General features: G+C 38.1%; 1 protein-coding gene across 2 annotated transcripts in view; it reads right to left on the bottom strand.

Moving 5' to 3' along the window:
• Positions 1–14079, bottom strand: part of LOC134826611 (uncharacterized) — a 56208-nt gene that overhangs the window by 28394 nt on the left and 13735 nt on the right. The gene's annotated exons all lie outside the window — the stretch shown is intronic.

Here is a 14079-nt window from a genome sequence, read left to right as displayed (position 1 = left end):
CATTATGTAACTGTACCCTGAACATGACATTCACAAGTTTCATTGTAGGACACTGCCACCATGGCCATGAACACAGCAAGCCTTTCACTCTGATACATGGGCGCTTGTGAGATGTTACTGGCGGTTCACCTGGGACAGCTTTTGAGCCCCCCACCAGGCCCCCTTCTCTGCTGAGTCCCCTTGATGGGCGGAGCAGTAACGGTCTAGGCAGTGGCGTAACGAAGGACCATGCTGACCTTGCTGTGCAGGGAGTGCCATCTTAGGGTGTTGCCAAATCATCGTTTGATTAAGTACTAGCAAAACTTTTACCGATGTAACCTCTAAATCACCTAATTTGTCCAATTTACCCTTTCTATTTTAAGAGAAGTGTTGCCAAAAGGGGGCGCTTTTTGGGGCAGGGGGCACAAAGGTGCAACATTACGCTACCAGGTCGACGGCTTCAATTGTGTCCAAGCTTTGTGCATCATGCTTGTCCTGTTTGCCTTGATAGTAGTCCATTGAAGCTGAACACAAGTTAAATGAGCTTCATCTCCAACTGTAAAGCGAAACAGTCTCACCAGTATAAATAAGCTCTTTTTATGGGCAATAGCTGTAGTACAAGATCAACTTGTGATGAAAGTTGCTACGTTTGAAACAGATGTAGCAGATTATAAAATGAAGAGGAACAAAGACGAAACCATGCATACAGACGGATGCAGCGCAGTAGAATGAAAAGTTGCATACCCTCAAGGAATTAATGGATGAGAATGGTATGCTGAAATGGTATGCTGAAAATCTGGATAGAGAATAACAAAGAACTTTCAAACTGTAAACTTTTAATAAAACATTTTATAATATAAGTAAAGGACATAAAAGGCTTCAGAATTGTGTAAGCTTTTCAAATATGTAAATGAGGAGTAGCCGGATACTAAGAAGACACCATATAAAAATCAAATTGTAAACGTCTATTCAACTAATTATTTAACTCAAAATTACCAATTCTTCTGGAACGATGGGTGAGTAATTAATAATATATGTGACAGAACTAATATGTAAAATCTGGATTGGAGTATTATTTATGAGTCGCATATAGGAAATGTTTTCTTGGGTAAATTTCTTTTGAACCCGCTTGATGCGACAAGAAAAAGGCTTTTAAAAAACAAAACTAGTACATTGAATTCAAAACGTCAAAAGGAATATTCAAACAATATACACATACACATAATATAGCAATGACCCTATATACAAATTCTGTAAAAATGGTACAAATTTAAAAACTGAGGTAAAAATAAAACCCTTTGTAATAATATATATAAAATCCACTAAATCACATCACAACAAAAAACAGTTTAGACCCCCATCCAACAAGCACTCCATGACCTTTTAGGGTTTCAGAATGTTGATCAGGTTAAGGTCCAAATCACTTATTGCCGTGGGTGGAAGGGTTCTGGTACCTCTGTACCCCCTGATAGAGATTATACAGGTTCTGAGTAGATCAAAACGCAGTCTGCGTCTGACAAATGACATCACATCACAATGGATTCAATCTAGCTTGAGTGTCAAACAATAGCGCTCGATTTTAAAGCACTTATAGTAACTTGATAAAAAATATGCGCGTGAGGCGACATCTATGATTTAAACTGTAGACACTGCAACTATTGTCAATTTTGTTTTGCTTTGCAATACTCTTCTGCATTGGTTGGCCATTGTTAATGGTCTGGCCTGGCGCGCGCTACTTTGTAGCACTTGCCATCGGGCAAAAAGAAGAAAGCGGCGCGCGCTACTTCGAAGAAATTTAGACGAGTACCATCCGTCGCGTCAACTGCATTGGCCATCAGTTCATAAATATCAAGAAAACAACAATTTTTTCAAGAAAACAGAAAAAAACACAAAAAAAACACAAAAAAACACAAAAAAAAATATCACAATACATCCAATACATTTTATATCACTTGCACTTATAAAGTTAAATTAAGGAATACAAAATTTTTAAGAAAAACAAATTCAAAATTATATCAAAGAAATATTGTTTTATTGTTTATGTGTATTATTGTTGATGTCGACGTTTGCTTTATTATTTATTTATTACGGCTAAATATTAACACCGCACTTGTTTCCCTCGCGAGCTTTGATCGCCTTTCATTTTACTGGGCGGCCCTTTACTTAGCTTCATTTCTGCCTGTAATTCCGTCGAATTTCTATGTTTATAAACATTATTATATAGCCTGCATGGGCAATGGGGTCCCCAGGTAACTCTCGAGAGAAAATTTTACACGAGCGAGCTGAGCTCGAGATCTCGAGCTCAGCTCGCTCGTGTAAAATTTTGTCTTCCTTAGTAAATTTTGATTCTTATAATAAAATATTATTATATTATATAATTTTACTATTGTATAACCATGGTTACTACTTTTGTATTATATTTTACCTTACCTGGGGACCTCAGGCTATCATGTTCTTGACATACGTTGCATGCCAATTTTCGCGCGCGAAGCGCGCGCCGCCGAATATTTCTGATATTTGGATACGAAACATGTATCAATCATGTTCATAAACATGAATAGAGATTAGGCGGAATGACAGGCTGAGCGCGGCCCAGTAACCAGAAAATTATTGCTTGTGTTGTTTGAAATATCCTAGCTAAATCAAAAATCTAGAATCAAATTTTACAAATTACGATTCAGATTATGTGTATCCATTCCTGCGTTAATAGGTTAAAATCTCTTCCATCACAATAATTGCAAATCGGCTAATCATGAACGTTTTGGAGGTCCATTTACTGCATCCCAGCATCCTAATTTTGTTGGAACACATTTTCAAGTCAACCTGTTAGATTCTGCTTTTTATATTAACCTTATTTGATTTCGTTGATAGTTAAATTGCTGCAGGTCACTACTATACAAGAAGAGTTTCTAATTTTTTGTTAACTTTTTTTGTCTAAACATATCATCAAAAAAATCATATTGCATCATCAATCATGAAAAGAAAAGGTGTTACAATGCAAGGGTTCTGGAAGTAGAGAAAGGAAGCTTCACGCCGTTAGTTTTATCAACATCTGGTCGAATGGGTGGTGAAGCTGAAAGACTAGTAAAGAAGCTTGCTAGCAAGATGGAATACCACACAGGGCAAAGGTATTCAGATGCTGTTGGATACATAAGGAAGCGCCTTCCTTTCGAAATCCTAAGAACAACAGTGATTTCTCTACGGGGCCGACAGTAAAGTAACGTAAAGTAAAGTAAAGTAAAATTTATGACATCACATCGTCACACATGTCTACAAACTATCATCGCACTGTGTGAAAAAATATATAATAAATATTTCCCCACCAACATTAATTAATTATCAAATACAATATTTAAAAACAATTTCATCAAAAACATTATCCTATTTTAAAAACTTCCCAGTGGAATAAAGATTTATAAAACGCTTCTTTGCCACATAAGGATGGAACCAAAGATAATTGTTATGTTTCTCTTTATTACTGACATAACTGGCTCCCTCAATTCTTACTAAAACTTCATTAGAAACATTCCAAAAAAAGCAATCATTTGTAATACTTTTAGAAATCATATCTACCTGTAAGCTAGGGGGCTACGTGATAATGACCCACAACAACATCAGAGACACAATGGCAAATCTACTTCGTGAGGTATGTCATGATGTAAAAGTTGAACCCCAGCTACAGAAGGTGAATGAGGGTGACTGCCTCAACCCCAAGACTATAACAGGTGACCAAGCTCGGCTTGATGTATCTGCTAGAGGAGTTTGGACTCCATTTGATAAGACCTTTCTTGACATAAGGGTTTCACACCCCAATTGCTTATCAAACAGGACAAAAACTCTTCAAGAAGTATACGAAGAGAACGAGAAAGAGAAGAAGGACGAGTACTTGGAGAGAGTGTTGAATGTGGAGAAGGCTACCTTCACCCCGGCTGTATTCCTCACATCTGGAGGAATGTCTAAAGAGTGTAAGCAGTTCGTCAACAGAGTAGCAGACCTCATTGCAAGAAAAAGGAAGGAAAGGTACTGCGATGTAGTAAGACACGTGAGAACTAGGATAAGATTTGCAATGTTGAGAACAACTCTTATTGCTCTACGAGGGTACCGAGGAAAGAAGGTGGACACCAAACGTGAGATTCAGCTATCAGAAGTTTCATACAACCTCATCCCTGCCCCTATAATGGAGTAGATCATGTGTTTTGTTAAAATGTTTTTGAAAAAATTATTAGTAGCAATGAATTGTGCTCTGCCAATTGCAACACTTAAAATTTTATTGTGCTCTGCCAATTGCATCACTTGATTTAATTGAATGTATATATATACTGTTTGACATATTTTTCTTTTTCTCAAAAAAAAAAAAAAAAATCTTATATCCTTCTAATTTAATTTTAAAACCTAAAACTGTCACAGAGTTCTTGACGTCCGGAGGGAGTTTGTTCCAATATGGAATAACTCGCTCCGGGAGAAAAGACTTCTGGATATTTTTGACCTTTGTCACACTTTTACTACATCTATTGGATGAAACCAGATTAAGACCTGATCTGCTTGGTCTGAAAAAGTCTGAACCATAATCAGTCATACCATTAATAACCTTAAAAGCTTCAATAAGGTCCCCACGTATTCGCCGCTCTGCCAGCGTTGTCAAATTGAGGATTTCCAGTCTACGGCTGTAAGGAAGAGTACCCACCTCATCAATCAGACGGGTAAACCGCCTCTGGATGCTCTCCAGCTCCAAAACAGTCCCCCAACTTCCATGAGCCGCAGGTGGATTCCACAATTGGACACAATACTCAAGATATAGCAATCATAACAACCTTTTCTCTAATAACTAAATTCCTTACAATCCAACAAATCATACGATTTGCCTTAGCGATACATGCTTTGATCTGTTCGTTCCAAAGCAGGGAGCTATGGGTAATAACCCCCAAATCTTTTTCCTGTGCAGATACTTCAAGTTCTATACCATTTACCTTATAATTTAAATTAGGATTGTTGTTAAAATTAATGTGCACTACTTTGCACTTGGCAGGATTAAATTGTAAAAGCCAAATACTTTCCCAAACTTCTAATTCTTCGATATCTTCAGCAACACTACCGTGGTTAGCTGCATTACCAATTAATTTAAGATCATCAGCAAATAACAGAGGTGCGAGAAAGAACTTTGTTGATATAAATAGTTAAGATTTGAATTTGGAGCCACAAGGCCAAGGTTAATATTCAAATGTTTCTCCCAATATTTGAGATAGGGAATATATTGATTTTTTGAAGGGTTGTTTTTATATAGGGTCATTGTGACAATTATGTGTATATTGTTTGAATAATTTGTATATTTTTTTATTTGCATCATACACGTAAGTTTATGATGGGTCTTTACTTACTTTGTTACTTTGTAGGGCTTCATAGAATCCTCTATCGGGCCATCGAAAAAGTCGACCCCCCGGACAGTGTAGAAACTGTTTTATCACCACTCCAATCAAGCAAGGAGTTTCCATTCCGATGGCTGTATCCTGGAGCTGGAGGCTCGTCCGGAAATGACTTCACAAAGTTCGTTAAAGCTGCTTTGAATTGCATAGGATCCTCGATGGTGTGCATATGTGTTGGGATTACATTCCATAATCCATTTAAGTGACATCGTAATGGCTTACTTGACGACTTAGCTATTGCTAATTTTTAAATTTTCGCACACACATCTATTGTAGATAACGATGATGATGATGAAAATCTAAATATTATAGGCTACAATGAGCATTTTAGTAACAAATAGTATGATGAAAATATTTACACCCAAGTTAAAAATATAAATACTTTATTTTAAAAACACTATCAAATAAGGTGGTTGATCAGTCACTTGTGTCATTACGACGACGTCGTTATATCAAGTCAAAATATTCCCCAAAATAATTTAAAGACGATTCCCTATTGAAAACGTTTTGGTAGAAAAAGTTTCTCAAGTTACATAAATATCATTGGAAATGCAATTTTATGGATAAAATCAATAAAGCTTACAAGTAAATCTACAAAGTAAAAAAAAAAATAAAAAAAAAAAAAAAAAAAAAAACTAGCTCCAATGTTCATGTAACCAGACAGGTTCTACCAATCCAAAGAGTTAAGTAGGTTTCCATTCAGTCAATAGTAAACAGTGTCTAGCACTGGTCGTCCTAAGAGGGACTCCCCATTTATTACAGGCCTGGGTAAGGCCGCGTACATACCAATGGATAGAGCATTGGCCGTCTAATATAGGGACTAGACTCCCCAGCTAGGCGTGGGTGGGCCCTGTAGAAATACAGATCTTCCTTCTTAGCTTGAGGTCATCATTATTCACACATTCACTGAAGATTTGGATGAATTTTGGATCTCTCGAGCAGTTTAGGATCGCCAAGTGTGGAGTACCCAGATCTTCCAGACTGGAGACCTCATTACCAACACTGAGAAGACATGAGGCTTGGTCCCTAAGGTTTTCGTCAACATGCCCACAGCTAGTCAGTATATGAATTGCAGTTTGTTCTTCATGACCACAGGAGCAATAGGGAGAAGGCCATTTTATTTCAGTCTGTCAAGGATATATAGAAATGAGTTTAGAAGATTGTTTTTGTAAAACAAGCTCATGACTAGAACCTCAGTTTCTCTGCTAGTATGATGAGGGAACTTCAGGGGGGTGGTAGACACCATGGGAATTTGAGACCAGCCCTCCATTTGTAACTGGTTCTTAATAGATTCCTGCCATACGAATTCAGTGAATTGTTTGATAGAGGCCTTGGTGTAATGGCAGGCTTTCCTAGAGAGCTCGAACAATTTCGAGGCATCATTCAGTCCAATTATTTTTGCATCACCTGGCAGGACAGAGTCAGCATATACTTCCACCTTCCATTTTAGAAATTTCAGCACATCCCGCATCTGGCCCAGAATTTTTGTGTTTCCGGATTCTATCTCTCTGCATATGAAGTCATGGTGTACATCGATATGTATACTACTGAATACCTTCAGATAGTGCTTCACCGATAGTATTCTGTTTGTAACCCGGAGTGGGGGTATTCCCAAGATGACCTCTAGTATGGAATTTTGAACATTGAAGACTGCTCCCACAGCAGATTTTGCAACCTTGTACCAAAGTAGATAACGAGATCTCAATTTTCCTGGAAGTAATCCCAAACAACACTGGCTTTTGTCGTGACAGTAAATTGAATAATAAGCAGATCAATCAAAAGAGTTCAATTAGGAATCGACCACTTAACAGCAGCTTATTTAGCAAATACAAATGAGATGCGACGAGCAAAATGCCTGAGAACAAGTCCTGATTAACCGTACATTTTATAAAAGATTTTACAAATGTTTTACATACATTTTTCTAACTCCAGCTCCAGTCTGGTAGTTTTGAGTTTCATGAATATTTTTCTTAGCCTCTTAAATCATGTTTTTTGCCTCATTGTAGTCTGTAGATATTTTGGTCTTTTGTAAATGTAATATGTTTTAACATTGGTTACATGTGTAATTTAAACTTTAAAGTTATATGCTTAATAGCTTATATATAGGCTAGTTGTCAACCTTATAAGGTTGTAAACTCTTTAATGCAGGACCAATTCGTTTGGCTCAGCTGTTTGTTTTATTAAATGGGATCAATGATCAGGCTTCTGAAATCAATTCAAACACAAACAATTTTGTTTGAATTTTGTGTAAAGAATTTGGAAATGTTGTCTAGATAGAATTTAGAATCCATAGGATCAAGAGGGAAGGTTGGAAATATATTTCAGGGTGTTCTAGGCTCCAATAAAAAAACCAACAAATGCCCTTTTGATAATATGATTTATGATATCAATTGATGTTATTGCAAATGAAATGAACCGTTTGTTTTACTTTAATTTTAATTGGTTATTTTCAATTTAAAATATGTATTTATTTTTTCCCAGCATGCCATCAGCACTGAGTTCAAATTATTGAACTTACTAACAGTTAACACAACCTTTAGGGAAGAATTTGGATAGACCATAAAATGGTGGACTAGCATGTCCCTATCACTCTCAGACGAACTAACTGTGTTATTGTGTGTACTTGGTGTTATTATTTTTATCTTCTTTGTTTTCATGGTGTTCTTGTGTTTCGAATGTCTGAGGCAGAAAGAAAACCAGCCAGAAGGTGGGGACAATCTGCGATTTTCTTGGCTTTCATTTCTCAGCGTCAATCAAAAAGGTGACAACGGCGAGAGATTAGGAAATAAAAGCATTTTCAACTTCTCAAAAAATAAGGAACAGCCCCCAGCAGCTGTTCCAACAGAGACTTATGTTCTTAATGACTCTATCAAATCATCTTATGTTGATATTGTTCCTCAAAGTAAGGGTATCTACAAATCAATAGCGCATGACTCTGATTCTGAATCACATTTCTCATTTACATCGGAACCTGATCAGCGTAGATTCTCTCTTTTGCACCCTTGGATAGCATCAACATAAGTGGGACTATTGTGTGCTCCATTAATTTTATCATTTCGCTAATAGACTTGCTGTAAGAGTTGGTGAAGTTCAGCTTAATTCTTGTTGATAACTTAGTCGTCAATCCTTATGTAAAGCTTCATCTACTTCCCCGAATATAAGCGAGGTAATCGACAGAACCACCCGAGTCAAGCGGAACAGCACCCTTTTCGTGTGTGATGAGGACTTTTTATTCGGTGATGGTTCACGTGAAGTGAGAACCAAGTCGCTTAGTCTGCAGGTGTATGATTATAAATCTAATACGAGGCATATGTGCATCGGAAAAGTAACATAACCTGGGAGATTATGATTTTAAAGATGAAGATAAACCACTGTCTTTAAAGAGACATATTATTCCTTATAGAGAATCTCAGGTATGATTGTCCATTTAGATTATCTTCATATTTATGATGTAATTTATTGGGATCACTTTTGTTTCCCCCTCTAGGAGTATTTTTTTTAAAAATGTTTTTAAACCACTCTATAAGGGACCCCAATTTCGGAAAACTTTTTGGTGCATTGCAGGTTGCTTGCGTTTTAAACTTCAGAAAACTTGCGGATCGGAATCTTTTAAAGGGGGGGATTGTTCCAGGTCGATTTTGCCCGGGGGAAGGGTGGGAAAGGAGTTTATTTCAAAAACCCTTGCTTTTTGGAGGGTTTTTTTTAAAATTTTTACAGAAAAAAGCTCACCATCACCTAAATTCCATGTTTGCTAAAGAAGGTCTTTTTTTTCCCTCGTCGTTAAACGTAAAAACAGTTTCACAGCCCTCACCGCTCACAAAAAAAAAATATCATTGCACAATATAGTTTTTGTACGTGAAAAAATTTTAAAATTTATAAGTTTGTTTAGGTGAAATTTAAAAGTAGGGAGGGGCGGGTTTGCCCAAACTTCCCCCGGAGCCCCAACCCTTTGGTTTCGTTTTGAAACATTTTCCACCTTTTGAATTACATTGGGTAGCACAAAAAGGGAGATGACTGGACTGGGGAGCATTGTGTTTACCCGCGTATTGTGAGGGAATTTACGGGCACCTGCTCAATAGCTCCCGCTACTTAACAATAAAAATCACACCATATCCGGGATGGTTTCACGGGGGTTTTCCCCCGCGGCCCCCCAAGGGGTGTCCTTTATTTCTGTATTTTAAGAAAATCTTATATTGAAATTTTATATTGTAAAAAAATCATAAATCCGAGCTGCTGTTTTCTCCCAGTCTCCTCTTTTTAACCTTTTACCCTGTTGTATTTTTAAACACAATATGATCAAAAATTTTGGGCCAATTTAAAAAAGCACAAAAAATTTTAAAAAACAAAACAGGGAAATAAGTATTGGAAAAACCTCGCCACCCCTTTTTACTCTCTGCTGAAATTGAAAAGTGGTGTGATTTACCCTAGGTTCTATTGAAAAACAGGGATTTAGGCTAGTACATCTGTTGTGATACATGGAGCAGGGCCTCAGTCTCAGTCTCTATGAGAGATAACGATATGATCGGTATTTAAAACCACTGCACTTTATTTACCGCCGCCATATCCAGATCCCTCGGCTGTGTGCGATCTTATTATGCGACCAGTGACGGCCGTTCGCTCTACCTCATAATGGAGCAATACACACATACACGCCCGGCACACCACACGGGATGAGCCGTTACTTAGTAACCCACGTGATGCTCACGTGATGCCTCACGTGACGTGCGCGTTCTGTGTTTAACATGTAGGCGTGGTCAATCACGTGGACCTCATTATACTCTGCTCCACCCAAACTAATATACCTACCATTACACAAATTATATATTACAGAGTCTCTTTAACTGGTGTGTATGGGTGATGTAAGCGTGTATCTAGCTATTTTACAGGAGGTTGGGTCTGTACTCTGTCGAAACAATCGAATGTTCGAGAACAATTTCCCTCCGCAGCAGACTATTTAGAATTAGCTGAAAAAAGGGGGAAAGGGGTGGTCCCTTTTTTCGGCAGTTTTTGAGGCACCTGTCAGTTTAAAAACCCATGTCACATGGTGCATTCCGGGCTTTCTATTGAAAAGCTTGGCTAAAATTTCCTTTCATTTTCAAAAACAATTCGTGTTTGCAATCATTTTTTAAATGGGCTAGAAAATTGCGCAATGTGGTGGGATTTGCCGGCATCCAAAGCTTTCTTCATGGAGTTAAAAGAACCCAAAAAACTAGGTTTCAGAGTTTAAAAAAACGCCGTTTTGTGGCCTCAGTTCCCTGGGTTAGTATGTGAAATACTGGCGGGTTGGGGACCCCCAACATAAAAAAATTGTTAATATATAAAACCAAAAACAAAACTACAATGCGGTTTTTTTTGTAGGTTTCTTCTTCGAGGATTAAAGCTCTAAAATTTTGGGAGCGTTGAAAAAAAATAATTGATCGAATTTGCCGGGGGAATTCGTTTTTTTTAAAAAAACATTGATGAACAGAACACTATAGCAGCCGAGTAAATTCAGTAGTTTATAAAATCATACAATAGGTTAGTCATATGGGTAGAGATTTAGACTACTTATTTGGGTTGAAAAGTGCCCCTGTGGCATACAAAATTGTGACTAGTTCACAATAAAACGCTTTATAAAGCCAACTCAATGAGTCATCGGTTCGTTACTCTTCACCATTTCAAGATTCACCACCGTAACGCACGCTTCGATAATCATGCACCTTTGCACCTCTCTCTCTCCCTCTCTCCTTATTATGAGTAGCAGCAACTCCTAAGTATGGCTTGTTTTGCCAGCCACCAGAGCTAATGTTCTCACTGCTTTCCCCACCCCGTTTTCCATGTGGGGTGATCTTACCATTGTTAACCCAAAAATTTTTGTTGAATTCAGTGAACGTGTTCATTAAATGAAGGGTAAACCCCCGAGAGCTAGCTTTTCCCAAGGAGGTAAATTCCCCAAAAATCACTCTCCCAATCACGAGCTGTAAAATCTTGTTAACTTAAAAATTCGATTAAGTATGGGCGTTTTACCCGGCGTTTGTTTGGCCGGGCCCGTATTTTTCCCGGGTTAGTATTTTTTAAATTTTAAAATTTTAAAATGGCCCTCGCGATTATAAAAGGGTTTCAATGAAAAAAACGTTTCTTACTTTACCATTATTAAATAATACCTTTTGTCTTTCGGGAAACCCAAACTGCAGGATTATGGTTACTTTGGATCGGATTTTTGGTTTAAATAAGAAAAAAAAACGGGGTTTTTGCCGAAGCTATTAAAGGGTCCCCTTTTTGGGGAGGTGATTTTCCTTTTGTAAATAAGTTTCATTACAATATCAAGGGTTTGTTTATCATACAGCATAAAAATTCTTTAAAGAAGAACTTAAAATTTTCGTCAGAAAACCCTTGCGGGAAAATTTTTTCCCTTTCAGGGCAAAACCTTACGGCACCCGAAATTTTAAATCTTGACCTTATGATTTTCAGGTTCTTTTTTTTTTGCCAATATTCACTCCCATAATAATACCTTGTGATAACGCCATGTTTCATTTTTCCCACTATTTCACTATTTTCGGGGAGTATTACACGGGGACCCCCCGCAAAAAAACCCCCCTCTGTGATTTTTCCAAAAAAATAGAGGTGAGCAGGGGGTTTTTTTACATCAAAAGGGTTTGGAAATCCCCATTACAATATGATTGAAAAAAGGGGGTTAACGCTTTTCCCAGCCCCGGGAGGGGATATACTCGCGCGTACCCTGTACGTTCTTGGTTTTTAAATTTCCCTAAAGGGTTTTCCACTTTTCCACCTGTTATTTCGGTATAGGCTATTAGCCCCCAAAAAACGGTTACACGTGATCTGAAAACACGGGGAACCTAGCCCCACTTTTTTCGGTTAGAAATGGGCTCATTGTTTTGCGGGGAAAAACAGGGGGTTTGTATTAGAGCGGTTTATGAAACTCTCACCCCAACAAACTTGTCTTTTAAACCCCGAATTTAAAACCTTTTAAAAGATAAACCCATTTAAAAAATTTAAAAGCAATTAAAATTTGATTTTTATTTGGGGGGGGAAAAAGAGTAATCCCCGCCCCTGCAAAAGATTTGCCTTTGTTTTCCCTTTCGCCCCTCCCCTCTTTTACCTACCACAATTTATTTTTATAAGTTATTACCTTGTTACTTTTGGGAAAATATTTGAAAAGTTTCCCAGACCCCCTTTCGGCCCAACTTTGGGTCCATCACAAACTATTTAAAAAGGGATTAACTTTTCCAAAAATTAGTTTTGGGGTTTACATCTGAGGGTTAATATTTTTATAAGTAAATTTTGGGACGTTTTTGTAATTTTTTGCAAAACGGTCTCCACCCCCAAAAACGGGTCAATTTTTTTTGTTTTTTAAATCAATATTTGTTAAAAAAATTATTTTTACCTAACCCCCTACCCCCGGGTTGGAGCCACCTACGTAAATCCCCGGTTTTAAAACCTGGTTTTTTCCTGATGGGGTTTTTAAACCCCTCCCCAAATTTTACACCCGGAAAAGGGGAAAAACCCAGGGGGGAACACGGGTTTTCACAGCGCGGGGGCACCAGGGTTTTAACGGGAGAAAAAAACCCCTCCTATAAACAAACGAGTGGAAACCCCCCCTCCCTTTTAAAACCCTTTGAAAACCCAAAACTTCCGCAAAAACCCCAATCTTTAAGGTAACGGTTTTTTTGTTTTTACTTGCTGTTGATTTTTTAAAATATTTTTAAAGGGGGGGGAGGGGGGAGGGTAGTTTAAAAATTATTTGTGGAGTTTTTCCCGTGGTAGAGCGAAGGGAATTTGTTTTGTTACTGACGGGGAGGTTATTTAGCCCACGTGATTGCCCCCCCAATTAGCCCCCCAAATTTTAGCCCCCCTAGTATTGATTTAGTTTGCAGTTTCACGGCCGGGACGTTTAATCCCGGGGGTTAGTTACGTAAAATTTAAATTCTTTGTTAGGACGGGGTGTTTCTCCCCGGTCATCAGGGGGCCCCTTACGCACCCATTTTTCAGAAACTTGTACAAAAATTGTCGCCCTCCCCTGAAACAAAAAAAATTTTTCCCTTTCAATTTTTTTTGGGGGGAAAAAATGGGTGGGAAAAAATCCGTTTGCTACCCGGGACTAAAAAATTAGTAACGGAACCCCCCCCCAAGGACCTCAAAATTTAGAAAATTGGGTTAAAACCCCCCCATTTGGGGGGGGTGTAAGCCGGGAGGGGGGCCCCTGTTGCGTTCCCAATAAAAAATTAACCCTACCCTAATTTTTTGTAACAAAATTTTAATTTCCCCTTTTTAAAATTTAGAAATTTTTAGAACCCCCCTTTTTTAAATAACACCCGTGTCTTTTGCCCAGCGGGTTGGGAAATCCCGGATCCCCGGTTTTTAGATCTAGGGTGCGGCATTTTGGGGAAATTGAGGTGCGGCTGGGGAAGCGGGGGAAAAAACGATCTTGGGCCCTTCTACTCCCCTTGGAAGTGCCCTTTGTGAAGTTTTTAAAAAATTTGAAATAAAATTTTCGGTGGGGGCCTCTTTGCCCCGGTTTTTAAAACTTGTCAAATTTTTAAAGCCAATTTAGAGGAATTTAATACCCGGTTTAAACCCCCCCAATAGAACCACCTCCCCCCCCTTGCCCCCCTTTTTTGTAAAAATTTGACAAACGAAATTAATTTTTTTCCCCTTGAATTTGGGGGGTTTTACCGTTTAA

Source organism: Bolinopsis microptera, chromosome 2 (assembly GCF_026151205.1).
Source record: "Bolinopsis microptera isolate Bmic1 chromosome 2, MBARI_Bmic_1.0, whole genome shotgun sequence".
NCBI classification, from domain to species: Eukaryota; Metazoa; Ctenophora; class Tentaculata; order Lobata; family Bolinopsidae; genus Bolinopsis; species Bolinopsis microptera.
The sequence above is the reverse complement of the archived record's forward strand: the minus strand, read 5'-3'. Positions and strand labels throughout refer to the sequence as shown.